Source organism: Mytilus trossulus, chromosome 8, assembly GCF_036588685.1.
Source record: "Mytilus trossulus isolate FHL-02 chromosome 8, PNRI_Mtr1.1.1.hap1, whole genome shotgun sequence".
Classification (NCBI taxonomy): domain Eukaryota; kingdom Metazoa; phylum Mollusca; class Bivalvia; order Mytilida; family Mytilidae; genus Mytilus; species Mytilus trossulus.
The window spans coordinates 12186719-12206367 of record NC_086380.1 but is presented as its reverse complement, the minus strand read 5'-3'; the positions used below and the strand labels follow the sequence as shown (position 1 = coordinate 12206367).

General features: G+C 32.0%; 1 long non-coding RNA gene across 1 annotated transcript; it reads right to left on the bottom strand.

The window, feature by feature from the left end:
- Positions 1-11989: 11989 nt before the first annotated feature.
- Positions 11990-16086, bottom strand: LOC134680745 (uncharacterized). The gene is made up of 3 exons (XR_010100497.1): positions 15995-16086; positions 13217-13240; positions 11990-12057 (listed from the first exon to the last, which is right to left on the bottom strand). It is a non-coding gene; the product is annotated as an uncharacterized LOC134680745 (long non-coding RNA).
- Positions 16087-19649: the final 3563 nt, after the last annotated feature.

The following is a 19649-nucleotide window of genomic DNA, read 5'->3' as shown; positions in this document are numbered from 1 at the left end:
TTGAGAGTGATTGTACAAAGGAAGGTAATGAAAGTGCACCAGAGACTTCAGATTCCTATTGCTTCACCAGACGTGCATGATTTTCTCATGGTGCCATCATCTTGAAAAATTCGGAAATTGTAGGAAATTCAAATGGGACCTAGAGGGTGCGACAGAACATTTTCTACGGTAACATCATCTCTACATTTTGCCAAAATCATTGCACGTCCAAATACAAGTTATGGATTTATGTGACCTAAAAGTATTTCCCCCTATTTATGTTTAAGGTATGTTTTGTATTCATATGTTCAAACGTTTTTAGTTTTTACTTTGATGTTGGACAATAAAAACTCCTTGACTGGATATAAAGAGAGAGCACTAGTGATACAATGTTTAGACATGTTCAGGCCTTCATCTACAACTGTGAACAAATATATCGAATATCTCTTGTATCATACATTCTAGAAGAGATATTAATAAGACATGGAGAAGATATCAAACGGATCAGTAATGGATTATTCAACTAGTTCACAATGGCAATAACATGTTCTTCATCTCTTTTCATTGCTGTTCGTTTTGTTTCCTCTGATGAATTATCATTATTTGCAGCAAGTCCAGCCCTTTTTAGCGTTACACGACTATGGGATTTTAAAAAATGTCTAGTAAGGGTCAATCTAACAAGCGCGGACTTTTGATTTGTTTAGCCTACAGTGCCACCTGATCCCCTTGGGCTATTATAACGGTCTCTTCTGTTCCCCTGTCGGCCCATGTACCGTTAAATGTCCAGGAGTCTGTCTTAAAGCAAAGTAGCTATCTATAAAATTCTCAGAAAGTTGAAGAGGGACCAAAGATACCAAAGGGACAGTCAAACTCGTAAATCTTAAACAAACTGACAACGCCATGGCTAAAAATGAAAAAGACAAACAGAAAAACAAGAGTACACATGACACAACATAGAAAACTAAACAGTAAACAACACGAACCCCAACAAAACTAGGGGTGATCATATCGAGTATGTGAACTGGCATCCACCTTCAGTCGTTGGTACGTTTGGTTACAAAAATAATAAGGATACATTTGGGATGAATATCTCAAGGAATTGATCACTTCTCTCTCGTTCTGCACTAACATTTGAATGCATAATGTCTACTGCTTCAAGAAACACATCCTAGTATTTGAATGTAAGTGATACAGCACATTACAGCATTGTTTATATTATCTCTAAGAGGCTGCATATGAGCTTCAAATAGCTCTCTCATATGATCATAAGGACTTGTGTCTAGCTTGAAATGCTGAAATTATGCTTCTGGGATAAATGAATTTAATATTATTGATTAATAAAGGTATGAAATATCATATAAATGTTAATTATTTTACATTTTGCGTTACAAAAAAAAAATTAAATTTAAACATACTCTTATAAATGCAAAATATTCGTAAAAATCTTTTACATAAACTCTTCAATAACGGATTAATTTTGCTAAACTTATTTGAAATCGTTAAAATAAGGTGTAACACCAATGTATATAACAACACAAATCATTACACGGATGTTCTTTTACAATGTAGACATCAAAAGTTTTCTAAGTCGATTTTTCGTTCAAATAAACTAACGAACTTCAAAGTCCATTTTACGAAAATTGCACCGTACGATTTTTTGACGACAAGTCAAAATGTTAACTTTAACATTTGAACTACAAAGACTGTGATTTATAGCCGTATAGTCTGAATGATAATTAAACTCCTTAAAAAAGCGACTTTTCCTTACTCGGTGGTCACCGTACTGTAATAAATGTTTTCATTTTAATAATCATGGCTGCAATTATGAAACGCAAGAAAATTTGTCTTATTCCAAAAGAGAGGCAAACGATACCAGAGAAATATTAAAACTCGTAAAATAAAAAATTATATAAATTGCGCCATGGATAATTACAAAAAGACATATAGAAAATACTAGTATACGTGCCCAAAATAGAATACACAAAAAAACTAAAGACTGATTAACACGAACCCAACAAAACATAAATGACCAGTGACCTCAGGTGTTCTAGATGGATAGGCTAATCTTGTTCCACATGTAGTTCCCGCCATGTTCCTATGTACGAACAAACCAAGTAATAAGAAAAAATCAGGAGATCACATCAAGGAAAAAGGAAACGGATTGTAGTTACCACATTAGAAATATATCCGCTACATCTTCAAAACATATCATCCATATTGTGAGATTTTGTCTTATTTGGACTTACATGGTGGGCGATGAATTCATAAGTATCACAAGAGTCGACGGGTATTGTGCTCCCTTCGCACTTTATATAATTCCCTTATTTGGGCTTGCTACATTGGTTGTTTGCTTATCCATTTATAACGTTTGAAGTCAACAAACTACTGTAACCTTTAATTAACTTTATAATAAGACTTACTTTTTGTAAGTTTTCACATTTTCGAACTATATGTATTTTGAAATCCACTAGTATAGTTCGACTTCCTAAAAAGACTACTCGCAATTTACGTGTATGCAATTTTGATTTAAAAAGTCATTTCATACCAGTTACTGGAAATAATTCTGGTAAATCGTGCTTATTAATTAATAATTCTATCGCATTTGAAGAATTTGCTCTCAATTTTCAAAAGCAAGTTTCGAGTACTTCGACCATGTTAATACATTTATTTAAATGATAGCAAGATTTAATACATTTATATAACACTAGGAATATATGGTTAGGCAAATATTCTGTAATATAAATACGACTGACCACTTGGGAGTTCACGGACTTCATGCCAACTTTCATATTTATCATCATTTATGATACATCGAATTTTGATTTGAATCCAATTTTCGGAAAACACATTAGTCTGATGTCACACAAAATGATAGTTGTACATCACCTTTTAGTTACTAGTACAAGCATACAGAAAGTCTAATAAAAAAAATTCAGTGATCTCATCAAAATTTCAGCTGGATACTTCATGGGTTAACAATGATGAATAAAATGGAATGTCAAGAAGCTTGGAATCTTGATGAATATTGTAATATTTTCATTATAAACGATGATACACATGTATTTCTTTTTACAAATATGTTTCGTAATCTTCATTAAAACTTTTTTCAAAAAAATGATTTTGAACATAATTTTTACAAAAACAAAATACAGATATTTCAAAGAGAATGTATGCACGTGTTAAAGTTCAAACCCAATCGAAATAGGACAATTTTTATTGTACATCTATTACAAAGCGAACATGGTGAAGGCCTATTTTTAAAAGGTATTTAGATCTGTGTAAAACTCATCAATCTATACTTTGAGTTATAAATGAATTAAAAAGAACGATTGGTTGCATACATACATGAATAAAGTAAAAGATCTTGACTCTATTTTATTGATATCAAATATAACAACATACTTACAATCCTATGATAATGCCTTCGTAAAGGTTAAGTCAAAGATAGTCTAGTACTTTTTTATAAAAAAAGAAAATGTTTAGCGGAAGATACCAAGACCTTGTTGATAAATATTCCTTGTTCTATGTACTGACGTTGTAAATCATCTTGATTACGTATTATACTGTTCTGTTATTTGTCTTTGTAAATTACACTCTTTGGTAATGAACTGGCATTTTATGCTACTGGCGTATACAACCAAAAGCTCAAACGTCGTATTTCTGACTTGGTGCAAGCATTTTTGATGTAGAATATGGAGGATTAAACGTTGTTTTTAACTAGCTAAATAAACTCTCCATTGACACAAGGATTGAAATTTTACATTTTTGCAAGATGTGCGTGTTGTCTACAAAAGACTCATAAGTGTCGCTCGAATTATAAAAATTTAAAGAGCTCCCAATTACGGAATTGACGAACGTTACAAAAAAATTCTAACTGTCAAACACAGCTGAGGTAATCCCTTTCTAAACCTCTCACTTTATTATCAAAATAGATCTAAATTATGTTCATTATTGATGTGCTGACTCATAAATTTTCATTTCAACAACTGCAACTGACTAAAATACAATGATTATCATAGATTTACTGATATTCGACAGATTTGGAAAAAAAATTATTCGTATAACGTGTAAGTCATTTCTCATGCCAAGAACTTTTGATCTCTTATATCAAACACTGCATTGTATGAGATATTGAAAAATTCACAATTTCATTTTTTAGATATTGCTGTAGAATTTACGCAATTCAAAAAATTGTTTGCTCTGTTTGAATATTATAGCTACGTTTGAAGGGTGAATCGCGACCCGTGTTCGGCTTTCCTTTTGGGCCTATCTTAGTTTTGTTTTCGTTACCCCAACTGTTCAACATTCTGTTCAAGATTTCTTTACCTCGTGCTTCAGTAAAGATACATTGAATTCCAAAACTCATATCTGATACAGTGACATAAGTACCTTTAATACCCCCGCGCCTCAAAAATAAATCAAAGTCACAACAAAGCATTGCATTTCGGGTATATGAAATTGTTGTCTGTATTTAGTCCTTATACGTCCGTATCATCCAACGTACATACAAATTTCGATGTAATATTAAAGGGGTTATTTGTTGGATGTAAAAAAAAAGGTAATTTACGGCTTATTTTTCATATTTAGATCGCACATTATTTATTACAATATATTTTATCGTAACATAATTGATAGTTTTAAATTGTTTTATTGACATGTTCATATTGTTAAACTTAAAGACAATTTATAAGCCTTATATGTGAACAATAAAACAAAGATAAATTATATGTTATAAATCACAATTTAACGAAGATATGTGTCCAGACGATAAAAAACGGACGATGTATACATAGCGAAATCGTGAAAAGGGGTAAACCTGTTAAAATTTTATCCATTTGCCAAAAATAACAAGGGAAAAGGAAAGTGATTGACATTATTAAAAAGACAACATTCAAGCGCAAGTTTTCTTCAATCAAAAGCATGCATTACCTTTGTCTGGAAAGTACAGTTGTAAAAGCAAAATAACAAAATTACCAATACTTATAAAATTTAAGTCGGAAATTTCCTGACAGAATTAAAGCTCAAACACATCAAATTAATGGATAACAACTGTCATATTCTTTAATTGCTACAGACATTTACTTGTTTGGAAACTGGTGAATCAAACCTGATTCTATAGCCAGCTTAACTTAACTTAACTCATTTATGACATTCAGACATTGAGGCCAATTTCAGATTATTACATTTTGCCTAACGTCGAATATGCACAGCGGGTGATGCAAACTGTGTGTACCAGGGGATATCACAGACATGGATGAATGGAAACAATATGTGATAACTAATGTGGCAATAATAAGAATACAGTGGTCAAACTGTATGACACCTACCAAAGACGTAATATAAATAACACAATGTGGTATGAGTGCTAATTTTGACAACTCTCTATCTAAATCACAATAAAAAAAAAGGTAAACTATAAGGGGCCAAGAATGACATGTGTAAAACCATTTAAACGCGAAAATCAACAGTCTAAAAAAGGGATTAGACCGTTGGTTTTCCCGTTTGAATGGTTTTACACTAGTAATTTTGGTGCCCTTTATAGCTTGTTGTTCGGTGTGAGCCAAGGCTCCGTGTTGAAGGCCGTACTTTAACCTATAATGGTTTAATTTTTAAATTGTTATTTGGATGGAGAGTTGTCTCATTGGCACTCACACCACATCTTCCTATATCTATGTACCAATCAATATTCCAGCAAAAGAAAACCGCTGAACATCAGCAGGGTTATAAATGTTTTCAAACTTAACAGTACAATATTTTGTGAATAGTAAAATGAAAAAAAAATGGAAAAAAAATCCAAGGTTTATCCGAACGGGAAAGAAATTTATCATTCGATTATATTTACCAACAGAACAAAACGAAAACAACTGTTATATTTCTGACTTGAGAAAGGCATTTTCCAAAACAAAATGCAGGTTAAAACCTGAGTTTAGCTACAGCTTTTATATGTATGACTGCTGTTTACAGTTGCGTTAAATGATACATATATGTATCATTGCATACTAAGAATAGAATCTGTACAACATAAGCACATACTGTAAATATACATGTAATTCTGGCATAATTTTTGTCAAAGATTATAATGCTCTAAAGATAAACATTCACTGACATATCTTAACACCAAAGAAGTTATTTAAGGTTTTGTAAATTTGAAAAGGAGTGTAAAACGTGATAGAAATGCATTTAAACCAGTTATACCAAAACTCCTTCTCTTTCTCGGATTTCTTGTTTGAGATTGTTGGTATGCCTAATACAAAGAATATCAATACATCAACAAATAACGCAACATATAAAACAATACTAAACAATCCAACTATAGCATACAAGATAACTACAAACGTGTATGTTGGTAGCAAGAAATATATATGATGGCAATCCTTTTCATTTCGCTGTAGAAGTTCACTAATGCCAGCGGACAATATCAAAACTTTCTGTAAAATAGTCGATTCTGTAATATCTAAAACAAATTAATTTACTGAGATTATGTAAATGTTATGACGTATATGATAAACGAGTTTGTTTAATTGAAATGTAGTATCACAGTTTAACACCGTTAAAAACTAATCATGTTCTTTTAAGTGAATGACATTACATGATAATTTTCAATGAGATGCAACAATATTCTAGTGTAGACGGCAGTAATTTTATAGGTAGTTATAGTAAGCTGCTAAGTAAACACGTGAATCTTCTTAAAAAAAAACTCATCAGTGACTGTGAATACAAAAAAAAGGCAAGATAAAGTAAGAGGTTAACAGAAAAAGGATGCAAAACAAATTTCAAGAGATTTTGCCAACTGGCACAATCTTTAATTGAGGTAGACAATCTAGATTATTTCGAACAGCTCAATTTGTAGTAAACTGTTAATCTATCAATATCAATCATAATTAATTTCAACAAAACATTATGATTACGGTTTGAGTAATCTGGTCTTGAATGTATCTTTTGTTAAATAAAATTTGATCCTTTTTTTATAGAGTAAACTATCTTCCCTAATTGATTTGTATTAAATGTTTTTTTCAATTACCTTTTGTATATACACAGTATAGCCAGTGAGTATGAAAGGATTAGATATAAAAGAATATATATATTTAAATTTCAGAAATCAAATGTCATGAGAGACATATGAAAACAAAGGGTTTGTTTTATAATTAAAACTTATATAGGTTGCACTTTATTCGAGGACAGTATAACAAAAATGTAATTGAGATAGAACATATAAATCAACACGATCATACATTAACTTGTGACTCACGATTAATGCAATAAATTATATGATATAAGGTTTGCAGATATAAATTGAGCATTCAAATCAAACGAAGATTTGGATACAAATGACTTTTACTCTATATAGCTTCTTATTTTGCAATGATTTGAATTGCACAATGTCTACTGTGCATCACGTTTTTGTTAAATATCTTTCAGGGTTTTTGTTCTGTTCTGATAAATTGCTTCATATTTGTTATGGGAAGCTATTATAATGAGTTATGTGTGCAAATAAACTCATCATAGATACAAGGACTACATTTTATATATACGCCAGACGCGCGTTTCGTCTACAGAAGACTCATCAGTGACGCTCGAATCCAAAAAAGTTAAAAAGGTCAAATAAAGTACGAAGTTAAAAAGCATTGAGGACTAAAATTACTACAGCTTAGGTAATCTATGCAAGTCTGTCTATGCATTGAAACAGTCGAATTCTTGTTTACGATACTTTGTTCGCCATTTATGATTTTTATGATGCAAACGTCACTGATTATACTTTTTTATGAAACGCCCATCTAGCGTTCAAAATATCAATTCTGGTTTATATTCATTACATACTGGTCATTGCATTTGTTGTCATGAAACAATGGCGTTGTCAGATGATTTTTGAATTATGAGTTTGAATGTTCCGTTGCTATTTTTCGTTTCTCTTTTGTCGAAATGTTCAGGAATATATACAGGACTTATAATGGCCATATGTTACTTAATATCTCGGTTTGTATTATTTCGATTCTCATACGATCATTTTTTTTTTTTAAACTATTTTAGAAGGTGCCGATTAGCCATAAAGTGAATACTTACAATTAAGTGTATATGACAACATGTCTGATTCAACCTCAAAATGTGTTAAAATTGCTGTAATATCGCCAGTTTTGGCATTCGTTATCTAACAAGAAAAACGCAAAAGAAATCTGTTTAATGATTTAGCACAATACCAACCATTATGATTTTGTTGATTTTAAACGTGAATGCTGTTACTTAACACTTATGTTTTGACCAGTATAACAAACCTTTATGATATAAATGTTTCTTAATCGTCAAGTGAATATTATGTGTGTGATATAAACTCGTCAATGTGCGTATACTATTGTGGATTTTAAAATAGTATGATATAGAGAATAACTAAATAAACATTATGTTGTCAAAGTATTCATCAAGGGGTCAAACATTACTGTAAAATCATGATTGTCGATAATGAACTGGATGTCAAAATTCTTATCTCACGAAAACAGTGTTAATTAGTTTTAATGGCTTACCTCAGCCTTATATTCATTGTTTTTAGATTCCAAATTGAAGTTGAAAAGAGTATTGTGATTGGCATTGCATATTTCATACCCAGTAAAACGTCTGCAAAGTTAGAACAGATCTGGTATTGCATAAAATCTCTTGGAAATAACTTATTTGAATTTACGAACGTATTCATTGATAAATTTTAGTTGCGAAAATTTCGTCTGTTGCCCTGTACCTAGTCAGGAAAATGTCCAATGTAATATTATAGTTCGTTTCTGTGTGTGTTACATTTTAATGTTGTGTTTCAGTTGTGTCGTAGTTCTCTTCTATCTAATGAGTTTCTGTCAGTTTTAATTTTTAATCCGGATTTGTTTTTTCTCTATCGATTTATGAATTTCGAACAGCGGTATACTACTGTTGCCTTTTGATAGCAGAGAATTGTTGAATTCTTAGAAATACTTTTTTTATATCTTAATTCAAAAACGTCTGTCTTGAAGTCAGGAAGATGGCCATTGTGATATTATTGTTCGTTTCTGTGTGTGTTACATTTTAAAGTTGCGTCGTTTGTTTTCCCTTATTTTTAAGTGTAAATTCAAATTGCGATTAGACGTGTCACCATACTTGTCTATCCCAAATTCATGTATTTGGTTTTGATGTTATATTTGTTATTCTAGTGGGATTTTGTCTGATGTTTGGTCCGTTTCTGCGTGTGTTACATTTCAGTGTTGTGTCGTTGTTCTCATCTTATATTTAATGCGTTTCCCTCGGATTTAGTTCGTTATCCTGATTTTGATTTTTGTCCATGGATTTATGAGTTTTGAACAGCGTTATACTACTGTTGCCTTTATTTGACACAACTTATTAAAGTCATCTTAAAATGAATTATTATTATAATATAAATGTTGTGTTAAACGTGTTATAATATAAGGTTCGAACAACGATCTCTCAAGCTAACTTTAGATAGATATAGGAAGATGTGGTGTGAGTGCCAATGAGACAACTCTCCATCCAAATAACACTTTTAAAAAAGTAAACCATTATAGGTCAATGTACGGCCTTCAACACGGAGCCTTGGCTCACACCAAACAACAAGCTATAAAGGGCCCCAAAATTACTAGTGTAAAACCATTCAAACGGGAAAACCAACGGTCTAATAAAGTATGATTGCTTGATTGTTGGTTGCTTGACGACCAGTGTTAAATATTTTTTTCATATTTAGGTAGAATCTTAAAGTATGCGTTATAACTACAACAGCATTCTAACTTGAAATGGTTAGAACGAAATATTTGTTATTTGTCTTTTAAACAAAAGTTATCTACACACAGGATAGTAACACAAATAAGGCATAAAGATGACATAGACATTGAATATGACAATAGATGTGACATAAGTGACAATGAGACAAATCTCCATTCAAGTCGCAATTTATAAAAGTAAACCATTTACTGTCTTCAATACGGAGCCTAGTTCACACCGAACAGCAAGCTATAAAGGGCCGCCAAAGAGTAATTGTGTAAAACAATTGTAAACGGGAAAACAAACGGTTTAATTTATATAACGAGCACTTAAATGTCTAAACACCTAAAATGTCTAAAGCCTAGGGTTGGTTTGTATACGTTCCGTTGAAAAAATGCAAATTCTAAAAGTAAATATATCAACTGTCAGTCATTTCCCAATTCTGAAACAGCAGAACATACGGTTTTTTTTTGGATAGAAAAATGAGTATATTACGCTTAAACAACGCTTTCACATTACATACATTTGGGGTTCGTGTTGTTTATTCTTTAGTTTTCTATGTTGTGTCATGTGTACTATTGTTTTTCTGTTTGTCCTTTTCATTTTTAGCCATGGCATTGTCAGTTTGTTTTAGATTTATGAGTTTGACTGTCCCTTTGGTATCTTTCGTCCCTCTTTTAGTACATATATACATCTAAGTCAAGCATAAACACAAACAAATAGAAAACATGTATCCCTTAAAATTCTATGTTTGTCATACCAGTAATTATGAAATGCTCATAAAGCTTGAAAAATTATCACTTACACAACTGTTTTAGTTTGTTGGGTAATATCAATGCGTTGATGCTTGTTTTTCAATTCGATAAATATTAGATATTGTATATCGATCTTTGTGTATTTTTCAAGAAAACAATGTATCTTTAATGTAAGGTTTTTAAGAGCATATATTATGAATGTGCATAACATTTTTAAACTTCGACTACAAACCCCTTCTTAACATATACAAGTATCACACCATTTGGACTTTCGATTTTTGAAATACTTCTTCTCCAGCTGAGTTCAGATAGCTTTACATCAAATAACAATCAATTGTGCTCATCTTTGAAATTTATGAGTATGTCTCCTTTTTCTTGCGCGATATTTTGATCTTCTTTGTTCACACTCTCGTCTGTAAATAATAAACTCATCATAGATGCCATAAATGAAATTTTGTATTTGCGCAAAAAGCTTACATTTAACTTTATGCATTTATAACTTGTTTACATTGATTTGGAATGAGAACCAATTGAAGTTAAAGTGGATATCAATATGCAATTTTTTCATATTTGTTTGCAAGTACAGTTCCCGGTCACCTCATCTTAATGTCAAGGAATCAAACAAGACTACTCAATTCAATTATGCTACAAGTTTGCTGATCCTTGATATTATCGGTATGTTATGCAGAGAACTTCATAAAGAAAATATAGGAAGATACTACAGGTAGCTTTTATTAGATAACCCACGTCTCTCTTGTGGAGATATATAATCTTGATAGAAATCTTGTTTTGTTTACGTTGGTTTCCAGATATGATCTCTATGTTTCATCATAGAGACATAAGATGGGAATGTTACCAATATAAAGGCACATGGCGGGCGGTGGATTCTGAGTAAGAGAGAAAGGTGCACAATAATGTTTTAAGTGAGAAGTTCGGGGCATAAAAATGTTGAAAAAAAATCCGCATAACCCTATTGTTTACCTATAAATAAAAACGACGTACACATCAACTTTCCATTCCAGGATAGAAAATTTTACAAACGTAAAAGTGGCAGAGTTTTAGCCGTAAAAAGTTCTTCTTGGATTTTGCATTTTTTATATTGATATAATTACAACCTATGTGGAAGTTTCCGCCTCGAGAATATCACAACGACAGTAGTGTGTTTGAGCTTTTTCTATCACTGTCTATAACTCATCATTACGACGGGAACGAAAATCATCATGAATGTAGTTATGTAGGGAACCCGGTGATCTTTTCGATTTTGACAGAAAAAAAAATATAGTTCAACTAGGTTTCTACCTGCATTTATTCGACAAGGTGTTTTTTTAATTCTTGGTATCTCTTGATATATTCTGGAAAAAAACGTTTTTTAAAACATAAAGTCATAAAAGGCAGAAATAACTAATCTATTTAAAAGCTATCGTCTTCCTTTATCATGCAAATCTTTTTAATTTTATTTCACGTTTATGGTAAGAATTAATTTCATACACTATAAATTCATTTCTTTCATATAGTTATATATCATTACATTCAACATAGTACACACTTATGATATCTCTGGCTTCTTCTGTAGACCGCATAACTGTGTAACTAATTACTGGAAACACAAGACATTTTAATAATTTGCTGCACTAACTATTTTATGCAATGGAACGACATTGACTGGATTCATTGTTACAATTTATCAATAATTTGTCATCAAGAAATAAAATGCACTCAATAAAAGTAAAGATATTTACGTGACTTTAGTGGGGTTCGTGTTGTTTATTCTTTAGTTTTCTATGTTGTGTCATGTGTCTATTGTTTGTCTGTTTGTCTTCTTTCTTTTTTAGCCAGGCGTTGTCAGTTTATTTTCGATTTATGAGTTTGATTGTCCCTCTGGTATCTTTCGTTCCTCTTTTAAGCATTTGTCAGAAGGAAAAATATAATAACAACCTTTATACTTTGAATGGTGTCTCTAGATCTCAACCCAATTAACAAATTGATTTGTTGTTGTACCTACATTAGAGATGACATCATAAATTAATGAAAAAGAAAACACTTAATTCAAATATTTTGGGGTTGGGGGTCAAATTGATGATAGTTTTGTATAAATTGACATCGATTTTAGATATATCCTTATTGGTCAATCAATTTTCCCCAAATTAAGTTAAGAGGGGGGTAGGGGGTTCAGTGAAAAAAACTATATGAATTAAGCTTCTTTATCTTTCATCAAACTTTTGATGTCGTCCCTTAGCTTTCGATGATCGCCTTATTGGAACTAATTACATGAATTTCGTTATTTTAGATATAAAAGTAATAAAAATAGACAAAATATGATGTTTTTAACCACAGTGACTTTAACCCACCTACATTTATTGCTAGAACCAAGTATTATGTGGCCTAATGTCATAAAGATTTTGAGAAAGTTTTATTTCCCTTAGACCCTGCATCTTGAATGTAGTATATGGATTCTTGCAATGCAAAAAAGTGGCTAGCGAAGACTTTATATTCTCTGCCGTATCCTTTACATGGTACAAGTATTTCTCTATATCGAAAATGGTGGATTAAACTGTATGACAGCCGCATCAAGTTCCATTACATTGACAACCATGTGTGAGTAAACAAAACAAATACATAATAGGTACAAATGTCAAATATATTTGTAAAGCAGTAAACATATTGTTAAAATCTCAATCCCTATAAAAACAAAATTTGTCACAAAGCAGTACAAAGAGGCATGTAGACAAAGCGCATCCTCATTATATACTACTAACCTGACTTTGTCTCTTTAGTTCTCCCTGAAAACGAAAGCGAAATGGAAATGAAGTACAGGACGATGCTAACAAACACGTAGAATACAGATATTTACAATATGTCAAAGACGGAGAAGTTTAAAAAAATATTTGAAAAACAAATAACTCATTGCAATTGAATTAAAGGATATTACAGTTCATTGTTTCAAACATCTGACTTAAATATAAAAAAACCAATGTGCATCGATTGAAAACCATGCGTTACGTCAAAGGTAGATTTCATCTACTCGTTAATGTTCTTTTCATTGCTAGGGAGCAGTTTGTAGTAGCATCTGTATAAAGTATTTTAATCTCCTTGAAACACTGTTATTGCATACGAATAAGTTACTAACCAAGGGCCTCACTGACTTACATGTCTTTCTTTTTTACCATGGCGTTGTCAGTGTGTTTTTATATTATGAGCTTTCAATAAGCTCTCATATCTTCTGTCAATTCAGACTTTAATGGTTTGAAGTGATATCTGATTTCTATTGGTGTCAGACCACTAAATAAAAGTCCCTATCTGTTCAACCAAATTTCGCTATTTTCATAGCTTTCTAAATATTTTATTTTAAGTTTAACTTCATAGAATTCAGGTATATCCTGAATTGAACATGTATCAGCTTTCTGCATGCCAATTTTCAACAAACCTTTAAAGCCTTCTAACAAGAAAACTTACCTTCAAAGAGAGGCACTCCAAAAGAAACCCCTGGTTTTCAGGAAATCTTAAATTAGTATACTTAGGAGCGCATTAATCCTCAATTTTTAATGCAAACTCATTGATATGTTAATTTTAAGCCCCAGTCCCAATAGACCACGATCGCACCACGCTCATCGCGATCTAAAATAAATTCAGATCGTGGTGGGGTCGCAATATGAGCGGCATAAAAATGTAAATTTCAATTGCTTGCAAGATGCTTCTACGTCCACAACGCTTGTACAACGAACGCGCTACGATTATAGACGTTCTCACCGCGCTTATTCTGCGACCTCACTACGCACGTTTCTACTGAGCTTTTAGCACGTTCTTACCACGATTATTCTACGTTCATACTTCGATCTTACTACGTTCTCAGCAAAAACGTAAACATCGTGTTCCATATCAATACAATTCCATTCTTTCTATTTCTGATTAATACGTAGATTTCTCTGAAACAATACAGTCATGCCACCAAAATCTACTAGAACACGTTGGGTTGATGTAGAGGCAAAGGGAGTTCTGATAGTAACGAATCCTGATCCAGCAGAGATGACGGACCGACCAATGCAACATAAATTACAACCTATTGCTGGTTCATCAAGCTCAAACGACGACATCCAGCGAACGATAGCAGAGATGACACACATGTGTCAATATAAGTAGATAAAGGAAAATGTGGTATGAGTCAATGAAACAATTCTCCATCCAAGTAACAATTTATAAAAGTAAACTATTCTAGGTCAAGGTACGGCCTTCAACACGGAACGTTGGCTCACATCGAACAGCAAACTATAAAGGGCCCCAAAATGACTAGTGTATAAACTTGCAAACAGGGAACCCAACGGTCTAATCTATATAAAAACGAGAAGCATGGTTTGGAAAATGGACAAGAAGTCCTAACTACAAACAGACAAACAAATACCTATAGAGATTTCAAATGTGAAAATGACAATTAGAATGAAAGTCGTAGTATGAACGTAGTGAGGTCGTAAGAAGAGCATGATGAGGACGGCAAGGGCGTGCTAGAATCGTACTGTGATCTTTAACAGCGTGGTGTAAACGTGGTATGGTCGTAGTAGAAGCGTAGTTGGGTCGCGTTGAGAACGTGATGGTCGTAGTGAGATCGTAATAACGTCGCTGTGAGATCGTAACGCAGTCTATCCGAATAGAACCACGCTTTTGCTACGCTCTCGCTACGATGGCACAGCGACCTTTGCGATCTTTCCACGACCTTAGTGCGCTCTCACTATGCTTCTACTACGACCTGTTTTCATCACGACCGCACCACGATTGTTTTGAACATGTTCAAAAATGGCCACGCTCATCACGATCTTGAAGACCTCACCACGACCGTGCTACGACCTTACTGCGATCTACATGATCGTACTACGATCATCAAAATTTGCATTTTTTTCGCAGATCGTTGTGCGATCGTGGCCTAGTGGGACTGGGGTATTCCATTAGATCAAAATGGTCTAAATATCTGTCTCTTTCACCAAAAGTTTCATTTCTGCCAAATTGTTGGTTAGATTAAGTAAACAATGACATCAAATGCATAATTTTTTGTCCGAGTAGGCTTACTTTTCTAAATTGGAGGGAGTAATTGGTGGTGTGACACCTATAAGGAACAGAAAAACTTTAAACAAACATGTATGATAAAACAGATGATGTTGCATTTCCAATTGATTATGACTTATTTTTTTAAGACCTGGACGTTCCCTTGTCACCAAACAGACATTTTGAACGTTCAGGTATTTCACATTCAATCTTTTCAGGTCAAATTCCATACAAAGCACGAAAATGTCGGCATTCAACTCAAAAGGTAGCAAAACCTTTGAACAGATTTATTTAAAAGGGATTTTGTTACGATACAGCATTCATTTTATTAAAAACTGCATTACATGCTAGATTTTGCTTCTCATTTACTCCATAAACAACGCATTAATCTTTAAAATATCTAAATAGGATATCTATATTTAATTGTGTCAGTGTCATATGATTTTTTAACATTTTTCAATAATAAAAATGGTATGAAGAAGTAACATATATTCAGTACTCACGTGTCTGATGAATTATTATTGTATCTAGTTTATCGATATGTCTCATAACCTGCGAAAACTTCTGTTGTTTGGTAGACATCATTTGTGTTATCTGACTTTTATTATTTCAAACTTATATAATTTCAACATATAGTATAGTTAGCATAGATAAGAAAAACCATTCTTCAATTCATATGAGGCTAGCAACTACACTATATTAAACTTGAATTGGATAATCATGATCCGCGTGATATTTATGGTGGATGTAAATCGTTTTGTTTAAATAAGTTTGGAGATCGACATTGTCATTGTGATTTTATGATTCTGATATTAAATGTGTCCTATATTGTTTCATTTGTCACCGTAAAATCAATTTGTTTTCATTAGTACAGGTAAGAAATAGTATTAAGAATATATTTTTTTCTATTCCCAAGAGGCATTTGTAGTGAAATATTTATCATTTACAGCCGAATACAGACACTGAGGCATTACATCGAATACAAAATAACGCAACTTTGACATTTGAAGATCAGGTAAATTTTAATCTCCTTATTGTGAAAACTAATTTCATATACAAATTGAATTCATACTGCAAAAAACAAAATCATAACCAAATCATTGTTTTCTTAATAAGAAAATTATTTAACAAAATATTATTTTTTGCAAATTAGAACCGAAATTTCCGTATAAATTTTGAAATTGTCAACAAATTCTGTTCCTAAAAAATAAAATATCCTGATAAATTATGCATAGATACTTTTATTGGCACCATACACATTGGTCAGTCTAAACAATGTGTTGATGTTTTAACTCAATATCGACATGTTTTCGCGACTAAAAATGGTCAGTTAACACTAGTGTTGCATATGCAAACGATCCGATTCTGTGACCTACACAGCTACTTTTGCATCTGTACTATTTCTGTACTAAAAATCTTTTACAGTTAAGTACTATTTCTTTACTTTAAAATTATTGTAATATTTAGGTAGCTGTATTTTACAGTACTTTATTTGTACTTGAAATTTAGGTACTACAGATTTTTGGTTACTACCGTTACATTTTCAGCATTTTGAAAGTTTTTCTATTTCAAATCTCTTAAAATTATAATTTTCAAACATGAATATTGTATTATTTTTGTACCAAAATATTTGGTTCAAATTAAGTACTGTAAATTACAAGTACCTAAATATTACAATAATTTTAAAGTAAAGAAATAGTACTAAATTGTTAAAGTAAATTTCCAGTACTAAATATGTTTGTACAGAAAAAGTACCTATGCAACAGTAGCTGTGTATTATTGATTGTTTCATTTTGACTGAGTGAACTCGTATGGTTGTAGATCCATACAATAAAGAACAACTACCTTTATTGTGTTGCCGTGCTTTCTCCCTTTATATTCAATTTTCGAGATTTAGAAATATCAGGTCACTTCAGCTATGGTCATTTTAATTCAATTTAAACGTTCAATACAAAGGGACAACTTAATTGAATTGCTCCAAATCAATTTCTGTGTTTTGGCATGATTTTGATTGAATGGGAAATATCGTGTTAGACAATAGGTTAGTAGTGAAGAAATTGTCAAATGGATACGAATTTTAAGAATTGTCAATTATTGTATTCATTCCAAGAGTTTTCAATGTCATTACTTTAACAGGTCTTGTTGCAAACCACACTTATAGGTACTTAACTATTCATTAGGGAAGTATAGAAGTCAAAATATCTGATTGTTTTCTTTTTTCTTTTTCTTTGTTGATTCATTTGAAGTCAGTTTTTTTTTTGGTAATTGTATCCTTACTTTTACGCGTGTGTATCATTTAGGGTATAAAACCACTAGTTCATAGCCGCATTGCTTTTTATATTTATGGCTGCACTTTCAAGCTTAGATAGCTCAAGTAAAATGGCAGTCATTTCAGTTAGAACTATAAAGTATCCTGACTAGTGTTGATTCCCGAAAATTTGAAATTACAAATCTACGCCAAATGTGCACTTTGTGCACTTTACATTTCATATGGTTTCGAGGGTACAACAGAGATACAAAGTCCCAAAGATTTCATGACACTACCTTTGTTTAAAACTATAGTTGAAAGATTACCAATAATATACATTGTATAAATTGGATGAAACAATAGGACTAACTTAATCAGTTAGAATGCTCCCTTTGCAGCTTATTCATGCATGGCGTTGTAAGTTTGTTTTAGATTTACGAGTTTGACTGTCCCTTTGGTATCTTTCGTCCCTCTTTTATTCGATTCTTTGATTTTATTTGTAAACATAATTTGTGTTATTTGTCAATTTATTCTATTTGAAAATCAGTTAACTACACATGCTAAAATTTAGAACAATGTAACAGATGCATATTTGTTATTATTTACATTTTTGTACAATATGTTATTTGAAGTCTTGTAACAGTAATGGGTTACATAATTACTTGCATGATACACTTTTAAGATTAATATGTGACGCCGACTTTAGTTGGCAATACACCTATTTCGTGTAAATCAGTATTGGCACATTGAGTTCATCAGGAAATAATTATATCGACTCTCTGCAGACATTGTTTGTTGAATGTACGGTTGAAATTATTTTGAAGATGGTAATACCGGGTACATTTGTTTGAATTATTTTTTTATCTTTGACACTTTTAAATTGAAGTATGATTTTACAACTTGACGGCTGCTTGAGTTTAGATTTAAAATACATAATGAATCTTTCACCTAACATAATTCTGATGTTCATAACATAATAGTTTGTAAGACGTCAATGTCGATGTCATTGATTTTGTAATATTTTCGTTACGATTTCAAACTTCAAAATCTTTTTTCTTGTAGGATAACTTTATTGTTTATACATTTAAATCCCTTTCTGTTCATCTCAATATACTACACCGCATATTTGGTCATTTCGGTCATAACTGCTTTTATTTAAGGTTTCAAATACGTAATGGTTATTGAAAATAATCATCTTTAAAGTTTCTGAAAATACAATTATTTAAATTGTCATGTACCAGGTCAGGAATATGGTAGTTGGATATTACATAGATATAAGAAGATGCGGTGTGAGTGCCAATGAGACATCTCTCCATCCAAATAACAATTTATAAAATTAAACCATTTTAGCTCAATGTACGGCCTTTAACACGGATGTTTGGCTCACATCGAGCAAAAAGCTATAAAGGGCCCCAAAATTAATAGTGTAAAACCATTCAAACGGGAAAACCAACGATCTAATCTATACAAGCTAGAGGTTCTAAAGAGCCTGTGTCGCTCACCTTGGTCTATGGGAATATTAAACAAAGGACGCAGATGGATTTATGACAAAATTGTGTTTTGGTGATGGTTATGTGTTTGTACATCTTACTTTGCTGAACATTCTTGTTGCTTACAATTATCTCTATCTATAATGAACTTGGCCCAGTTTTTCGCTATCTATAATAATATTCAAGATAATAACCAAAAACAGCAAAATTTCCTTAAAGTTACCAATTCAGGGGCAGCAACCCAACCACGTGGTGTCCTATTCATCTGAAAATTGCAGGGCAGATAGATCTTGACCTGATAAACAAGTTAACCATGGTCAAATTTGCTCTAAATGCTTTTTTTTTAGTTATAATCCAAAATATGCATTTTACCCATATGTTCTATTTTTAGCTGTGGCGACCATCTTGGTTTGTTGGCCG